The sequence below is a fragment of the Harmonia axyridis genome, chromosome X (genome assembly GCF_914767665.1).
Source record: "Harmonia axyridis chromosome X, icHarAxyr1.1, whole genome shotgun sequence".
In the NCBI taxonomy this organism is placed as follows: domain Eukaryota; kingdom Metazoa; phylum Arthropoda; class Insecta; order Coleoptera; family Coccinellidae; genus Harmonia; species Harmonia axyridis.
Genome location: NC_059508.1, coordinates 34,127,191 through 34,136,628, shown reverse-complemented (window position 1 = coordinate 34,136,628; position 9,438 = coordinate 34,127,191). Strand labels below are relative to the sequence as shown.

The 9,438-nt window shown below is 42.9% G+C and overlaps 1 non-coding gene across 1 annotated transcript; it reads right to left on the bottom strand.

The window, feature by feature from the left end:
- Window positions 1–5,910: 5,910 nt before the first annotated feature.
- On the bottom strand, window positions 5,911–6,029 carry LOC123688117. Its single transcript, XR_006749783.1, has one exon. It is a non-coding gene; the product is annotated as a 5S ribosomal RNA (ribosomal RNA).
- Between the last annotated feature and the right edge of the window lie 3,409 nt (window positions 6,030–9,438).

The window sequence follows — 9,438 nt, the reverse complement described above, 5'->3', positions numbered from 1 at the left end:
TCGGATTGTTCACCCGTTAATAGGGAACGTGAGCTGGGTTTAGACCGTCGTGAGACAGGTTAGTTTTACCCTACTGATGACTCGTCGTTGCGATAGTAATCCTGCTCAGTACGAGAGGAACCGCAGGTTCGGACATTTGGTTCACGCACTCGCTCGGGCGGGCGGTGGTGCGAAGCTACCATCCGTGGGATTATGCCTGAACGCCTCTAAGGCCGTATCCTGTCTAGTCAAAGGTGGCAACGATACCTTTTTGAGCTTCTATGAGTCGAAAGGCTCAAAACAATGTGACTTTACTAGGCATCAGACGTTCTCGTCTGGTGTCGCACGAGCCAAGGTTGCCGTTGGGGCTGATGGTCGGCGGCGGGATCGATTCTTGCCACGTCTGACCTGGCCCTTTGACGGTCGATCATGGGTCAACTATTTCGATGTTGAAGCTTTGAATTGTCTGTAGACGACTTACGTACCTGGCAGGGTGTTGTACTCGGTAGAGCAGTTTCCACGCTGCGATCTGTTAATACTCAGCCCTTAGCTTGGGGATTCGTCTTGTCGATTAGACGAGACCCCGTTTGTTGCTCTTGTTGTTGCGTTTGTGCCGCTGGATGTGTTACCTTCGCTGACCCGTATTCGAAAGGATACGGGGAGTAAGTGTTGAGGGCTGCCTTGGCATCGACCGACGACGACTGCGACGGAATATGCAAATTGGCAGATAGAGTGACGGTGGTGGCCTCCGCTCCTTTTTTCTAACCGTACGGTATGAAGAAGGAGGTCCGAGTAGGGCCGCGCCTCATTTCATATCTGCCAAATATTTCTGTCCTGTTCGAGTCCGATTTGAACCGACCGTTCGAACGTCTATCGTTCTTGCGGTTGGGGACGGTAACGAGAGCCATTTTGGCCTTCGTCCGTCTATCGAATCGGACTTTATGATTTTCGTATGAAATTTTGCCGATGCTTGACGTGAGTTTTTCTATCAAAAATAACTCTGATTTTCTCTCTGATATGGCGCAAAGTACCGAAGATAACCACTAATTGAAAATCTTTCGAAAAAGCACCACATCACAATATATCGACCGCCGACCTGACGGTGGTATTCGAGCTGTGACTGGATGGTGTCTTACTATTCGAAAATCTTGAACGGTTTTCATCTGAAAATATCATAACGAGCTAATGAAATATGCATGTTTTGCAGGCTTATCTTAGTCAAATTCGAACAATTCACGATGAATCAATCAGAAAGGTAGATATGTTTGACGAAATCGGACATGAGAGAGAAATACGAATAACTCACAAGGGTAAATGTCATCAAATGCATCAGACTATGTGATGAGTAAAATGAAAGATGCACACGATAATTTTAGCTTAAACCATGCCGGAAAGTCGACTTCACGTCGTGCATCGGTACAAAGTTATTCAAGGGGCAAAATAAATTCACGAGAGTAGGTCCGATTACCGCTGGATCAGACGACGATTGTAACTTGTTGGATACGAATGTATCCGATGTATGTACGTCGTCCCTCTCTGATCTGTAGTAAGTGGGCCTACCCAAGATGCACACGATAATTTTAGCTTAAACCATGCCGAAAAGTCGACTTCACGTCGTGCATCGGTACAAAATTATTCAAGGGGCAAAATAAATTCACGAGAGTAGGTCCGATTACCGCTGGATCAGACGACGATCGTAACTTGTTGGATACAAATGTATCCGATGTATGTACGTCGTCCCTCTCTGATCTACGGTACGTGGACCGACCCAAGATGCACACGATAATTTTAGCTGACTTCATGCCGAAAAGTCGGTTCACGTCATGCATCGGTATCTTAAATCGCGCCGTAAAGTCGTTCACGTCATGCATCGGTATCTTAAATCGCGCCGAAAAGTCGGCTCACGTCATGCATCGGCGTCTTTTTTTTGTGCCACCGATGCATGACGTGAACGACTTTTCGGCTCGATTTAAGATACCGATGCATGACGTGAACGACTTTACGGCGCGATTTAAGATACCGATGCATGACGTGAACGACTTTTCGGCGCGATTTAAGATACCGATGCATGACGTGAACGACTTTACGGCGCGATTTAAAGCTATACCGATGCATGACGTAAACAAGATCACACCGATGCAGCACGTTAACATTAAAGCCCGCCTAATCCGATCGATGGAGGCCGTCTCGAGTGTCCAACTTGCTCACAAGAGCCGAGAAACAAACCGATGCATCACGTAGACAAGATCGTACCGAATGTTAACACAATCCAAAAGGAAATAATCTTAGATGAATATCGATTCTGATTATTGATTTTTCTTTCGCGATATTGATAGAAGACATCTGAATGAATTTCGAATTAATTCCGAAATCAAAAAAATATTTTCAATAAATTTTTTTTCTAGAGTACCTCGGTCTTTTCTATTTTTTTTCCAAGTTTCGTACGTCAATCAACATACATCCCAGAAAAAATCATCTCTCTAACTATCCTGGTTCAAAAGTTGTATCGGAACTTTTCACGTCGAAAAAGAACATAGGCGAAAAAGGACGTGAACATTATTCCTTATAAAAATCAAACCCGACCATGGATTTTGATTCTGATTGTTGATTATCGCTATTAGAACACATTAGGAGGCAACCAAATCAAATTTGAGAAAATTCCACAATCAGAAAATTTTTTTCGAAAAAAAAAAAAAATTCGAGAACACCTCGGTCATGGCAAGTTATTTCCCACAATCCATTCCCCAATCAACGTACATCCCAGAAAAAATCATCTCTCTAACTATCCTAGTTCAAAAGTTGTATCGGAACATTTTCACGTCGAAAATATATCTCTAAGTCCAGACCGATGCACCACGTAATCTCGGGCAGACCGATGCACAACGTAAATGACGATCGGGACCGGGGCGATCGGTCGTATCTGACACCGCCGGCTCGGTTCTAACATCGTCAATGAGTCGGGGTTGTAAAAAAGGACGTGAACATTTTTCCTTATAAAAATCAAACCCGACCATGGATTTTGATTCTGATTGTTGATTATCGCTACTAGAACATATAAGGAGGCAACCAAATCAAATTTGAGAAAATTCCACGATCAGAAAATTTTTTTCGAAAAAAAAAAAAAATCGTAATCACCTCGGTCATGGCGAGTTATTTTCCGTATTTCATTCCACAATCAACGTACAACATAGAAGAAATCATCTCTCTAACTATCCTGGTTCAAAAGTTGTATCGGAACATTTCACGTCGTAATATCTCGCCAAGTCCAGACCTCGGCGATAGGTAGTATCTGACACCGTCCGCTCGGGACTGACATCGACTTGGACTCGGGCTGATGATGGGGAGGCGTTTAAGGACGTGAACATTTTTCCTTATAAAAATTAAAGTCGACAATGAATATTGATTCTGATTACTGATTTACGCTTTAAAAACACATTAGAAGGCAACCAAATCGAATTTGAGGAAATTCCACGATCAGAAAATTTTTTTCGAAAAAAAAAAAAATCCGAAAAAAATTTTCGATTCCGATTACTGATTTACTCTTTTAGAACACATTAGGAGGCAACCAAATCAAATTTGAGAAAATTCCACAATCAGAAAATTTTTTTCGAAAAAAAAAAAATTCGAGGACACCTCGGTCATGGCAAGTTATTTCCCACAATCCATTCCCCGATCCACGTACATCCCAGAAAAAATCATCTCTCTAACTATCCTGGTTCAAAAGTTGTATCGAACATTTTCACGTCGAAAATATATCTCTAAGTCCAAACCGATGCACCACGTAAACTAGGGCAGACCGATGCACCACGTAATATCGGGCAGACCGATGCAGAACGTAAACTCGATCATACCGATGCTTCACGTAATCTCGATCTTACCGATGCACCACGTAAACAAGGGCAGACCGATGCAGAACGTAAAGTAGATCTTACCGATGCACCACGTAATCTCGATCTTACCGATGCACCACGTAATCTCCATCTTACCGATGCACCACGTGAACTGGATCTTACCGATGCAGAACGTGAATTGGATCTTACCGATGCAGAACGTGAATTGGATCTTACCGATGCACCACGTAAACTCGATCATACCGATGCACCACGTAATCTCGGGCAGACCGATGCACAACGTAAATGACGATCGGGACCGGGGCGATCGGTCGTATCTGACACCGCCGGCTCGGTTCTAACATCGTCAATGAGTCGGGGTTGTAAAAAAGGACGTGAACATTTTTCCTTATAAAAATCAAACCCGACCATGGATTTTGATTCTGATTGTTGATTATCGCTACTAGAACATATAAGGAGGCAACCAAATCAAATTTGAGAAAATTCCACGATCAGAAAATTTTTTTCGAAAAAAAAAAAAAATCGTAATCACCTCGGTCATGGCGAGTTATTTTCCGTATTTCATTCCACAATCAACGTACAACATAGAAGAAATCATCTCTCTAACTATCCTGGTTCAAAAGTTGTATCGGAACATTTCACGTCGTAATATCTCGCCAAGTCCAGACCTCGGCGATAGGTAGTATCTGACACCGTCCGCTCGGGACTGACATCGACTTGGACTCGGGCTGATGATGGGGAGGCGTTTAAGGACGTGAACATTTTTCCTTATAAAAATTAAAGTCGACAATGAATATTGATTCTGATTACTGATTTACGCTTTAAAAACACATTAGAAGGCAACCAAATCGAATTTGAGGAAATTCCACGATCAGAAAATTTTTTTCGAAAAAAAAAAAAATCCGAAAAATATTTTTCGATTCCGATTACTGATTTACTCTTTTAGAACACATTAGGAGGCAACCAAATCAAATTTGAGAAAATTCCACAATCAGAAAATTTTTTTCGAAAAAAAAAAAAATTCGAGGACACCTCGGTCATGGCAAGTTATTTCCCACAATCCATTCCCCGATCCACGTACATCCCAGAAAAAATCATCTCTCTAACTATCCTGGTTCAAAAGTTGTATCGGAACATTTTCACGTCGAAAATATATCTCTAAGTCCAAACCGATGCACCACGTAAACTAGGGCAGACCGATGCACCACGTAATATCGGGCAGACCGATGCAGAACGTAAACTCGATCATACCGATGCTTCACGTAATCTCGATCTTACCGATGCACCACGTAAACAAGGGCAGACCGATGCAGAACGTAAAGTAGATCTTACCGATGCACCACGTAATCTCGATCTTACCGATGCACCACGTAATCTCCATCTTACCGATGCACCACGTGAACTGGATCTTACCGATGCACCACGTAATCTCAATCTTACCGATGCACCACGTGAACTGGATCTTACCGATGCAGAACGTGAATTGGATCTTACCGATGCACCACGTAAACTCGATCTTACCGATGCACCACGTAATCTCGATCTTACCGATGCACCACGTGAACTGGATCTTACCGATGCAGAACGTGAATTGGATCTTACCGATGCACCACGTAAACTCGATCTTACCGATGCACCACGTAATCTCAATCTTACCGATGCACCACGTGAACTGGATCTTACCGATGCAGAACGTGAATTGGATCTTACCGATGCACCACGTAAACTCGATCTTACCGATGCACCACGTAATCTCAATCTTACCGATGCACCACGTGAACTGGATCTTACCGATGCAGAACGTGAATTGGATCTTACCGATGCACCACGTAAACTCGATCTTACCGATGCACCACGTAATCTCAATCTTACCGATGCACCACGTGAACTGGATCTTACCGATGCAGAACGTGAATTGGATCTTACCGATGCACCACGTAAACTCGATCTTACCGATGCACCACGTAATCTCAATCTTACCGATGCATCACGTAATCTCGATCTTACCGATGCAGAACGTAAACTCGATCATACCGATGCACCACGTTATCTCGGCAGACCGATGCAGAACGTAAAAAAAAGCTTACAGCACGCGGTGTTCCCAAGCGGTCACCCATCCAAGTACTAACCGCGCCCGACGCTGCTTGGCTTCAGTGTTCTGACGAGAACTGGCAATTTCAGCGTGGTATGGCCGTAAACAACAAATATAGCGATATTTTCTATGATATCTCACTTTTTGGGAGCGGAAAGGACGTGAACGTTTTTCCTTATAAAAAATGAAATAACTTTTGGATATTAATTCTGATTGTTGATTTAAGTTTTAAGAACACATTAGGACATATCTCAATGAAATTTGAGGGATTTCCGAAATCGAAAAATATTTTTCGAAAAAAAAAAAAAATCCCAGAAGACCTCGGTCATCTCAAGTTTATTTCCATATTCTATTACACAATCAACGTACATCACAAAAGGAACCATCTCTCTAACTATCACAGTTAAATTTTTGTATCGGAACATTTCACGTCGGAATATCTCGCTAAGTCCAGACCGGGGAGATCGGTCGCATTTGACACCGTCCGCTCCGGTCTAACATCGTCTTGGAGTCGGGGGTAACGATGGAGAGGCGTTTAAGGACGTGAACATTTTTCCTTATAAAAATTAAAGTCGACAATGAATATTGATTCTGATTACTGATTTACTCTTTTAGTACACATTAGAAGGCAACGCAATCAGATTTGAGGAAATTTCAAGATCAGAAAATTTTTTTCGAAAAAAAAAAAAATTCAAGAACACCTGGGTCATGGCAAGTTATTTCCCACAATCCATTCCACAATCAACGTACAACATAGAAGAAATCATCTCTCTAACTATCCTGGTTCAAAAGTTGTATCGGAACATTTCACGTCGAAATACCTCGCCAAGTCCAGACCGGGGCGATAGGTAGTATCTGACACCGTCCGCTCGGGACTGACATCGACTTGGACTCGGGCTAATGATGGGGAGGCGTTTAAGGACGTGAACATTTTTCCTTATAAAAATTAAAGTCGACAATGAATATTGATTCTGATTACTGATTTACGCTTTAAAAACACATTAGAAGGCAACCAAATCAAATTTGAGGAAATTCCAAAATCAGAAAATTTTTTTTAAAAAAAAAAAAAATCCGAAAAATATTTTTCGATTCTGATTACTGATTTACTCTTTTAGAACACATTAGAAGGCAACGAAATCAAATTTGAGTGAAATCCAAAATCAGAAAATATTTTTCAAAAAAAAAAAAAAATTCGAGAACACCTCGGTCATGGCAAGTTATTTTCCACAATCCATTCCCCAATCAACGTACATCCCAGAAAAAATCATCTCTCTAACTATCCTGGTTCAAAAGTTGTATCGGAACATTTTCACGTCGAAAATATATCTCAGAGTCCAGACCGATGCAGAACGTAAACTCGATCATACCGATGCTTCACGTAATCTCGATCTTACCGATGCACAACGTAAACTAGATCACACCGATGCAGAACGTAAACTCGATCATACCGATGCACCACGTAAACTCAGGCAGACCGATGCAGAACGTGAACTCGATCTTACCGATGCACCACGTAATCTCGATCTTACCGATGCACCACGTAAACTCGGGCAGACCGATGCAGAACGTGAACTCGATCTTACCGATGCACCACGTAAACTAGGGCTGACCGATGCATCACGTAAACGACGATCGAGAGGCGCGAAAGGACGTGAACGTTTTTCATTATAAAAATTGAAATAAATGATAAATAATGATTCTGATTGTTGATTATCATTTTTAATAAGCATTAGGAGGCAACCAAATGAAATTTGAGGAAATTCCGATAATAGAAAATTTTTTCGAAAAAAAAAAAAAATTCATGAAATCCTCGGTCATCGCAAAATATTTACCATATTCTGTTCGATAATCAACGTATATTTAAGAAGGAATCATATCTGTATCTATCTTGGTTCAAATTTTGTATCGGAACATTTTGACCAAAGTCCGAGCTTCGGCCGAAACAGACACCGCTGACCTGGCCTATCGATCGACCGAGAGTCGGGGATAGAGCGTAAGTGTTGTCTGGAGGGGAACCCTGTGCTCTCCTGACATATATAGGGAAGGTGGTCGCGTTGGGCGATGCAGAACGTTTGGATCGGGAATTATATTTTTGGTTCAGCTATTGGAATATGGTTTATTGTTGGTATATATTGGCGAAATAACGTTCTTACTGACTGGGGATATTCATAAAAATGAGTCCGGAGATTTTCAGATCGAAGTCCGAGTGATCCGACTTGGAAGGCGTGTTGGGTGGGTCGAGATGGCTTAGATAGATCAGACGAGGCGGGCTAAGTGTTGACGTCATGCATCGGTCCATTTTCAGATTGAGTCCGAGTAATCCGACTTTGAAAGAGTGTTGGGTGCGTCGAGACTGTTTAGATAGATCGGACGAGGCGGACTAGGTGTTAACGACATGCATCGGTATATTTTCTGATCGGAGTCCGAAGAAATCGGCCCTAGTAGGCGCAGCGGACGGTCGAGACGGCCTCGGTGGGTCGGATCGATCGGGAAAAGTTTGCTAAATCGTGTCTGGAGGGGAACCTTGGGTTCTCCTGACATATATAGGGGATAAGGTTTGGGGTGAACGATTCTTCACGTAAAAGTTGAGTAATTTATTTTTCGATAAGCTTTTGGATATTGATGAGAAGTATATGTATATCTTCGATTAAAAGAATTCTTACCGTCTCCATGTATATTATATTAGATATATAAGAAATAGTTAACGTGATGCATCGGCCGATTTCCGGATCGGAGTTCGAGAGATGCGACTTTCGATGCGCGATGGGTGGTTCGAGACGGCCTAGATCGATCGGACGAGGCGGACTAGGTGTTAACGACATGCATCGGCGGATTTTCTGATCGGAGTCCGAAGAAATCAGCTCTAGTAGGCGCGGCGAACGGTCGAAACGGCCTCGATCGATCGGACGAGGCGGACTAGGTGTTAACGACATGCATCGGCGGATTTTCTGATCGGAGTCCGAAGAAATCAGCTCTAGTAGGCGCGGCGAACGGTCGAAACGGCCTCGGTGGGTCGGATCGATCGGGAAAAGTTTGCTAAATCGTGTCTGGAGGGGAATCCGGGGTTCTCCTGACATATATAGAAGGGGTGGAGAATGGGTCCTGTCCTAGACTGTTTGGAGTTCTTTTTAGGATGATATTCAGTTGGTAAGTGGTAGACCCGAATCCGACCTCGGCGTTTGGGTACTGGCAAGGTGTGTTGGTTTCGGCTTTCGCATCTTGGGTCGCTTTCGTCAACCTCATGCAGCGAGGTCGCGGTCCGCTTCGTCTCTTTGTAGTCGAATGGCCTTTAAGCGACCAACCTTAAAATCGTGATCCTCTGCCCGTTGCGGGTTATGTTCACAAAAAATTTGCAACCACTCAATTCGTTCCGAGCGACAAATATTGTTGAATCTCGAATCACCGTGTCGTTATATTCACATGTATAGCGAAGGGTCGAGATGGAATGTGTATAAGAAATTAGTTGATAGCCGGGGGTTCGTATTATATATGGACGCCTTGGCGAGGGATTGTTTC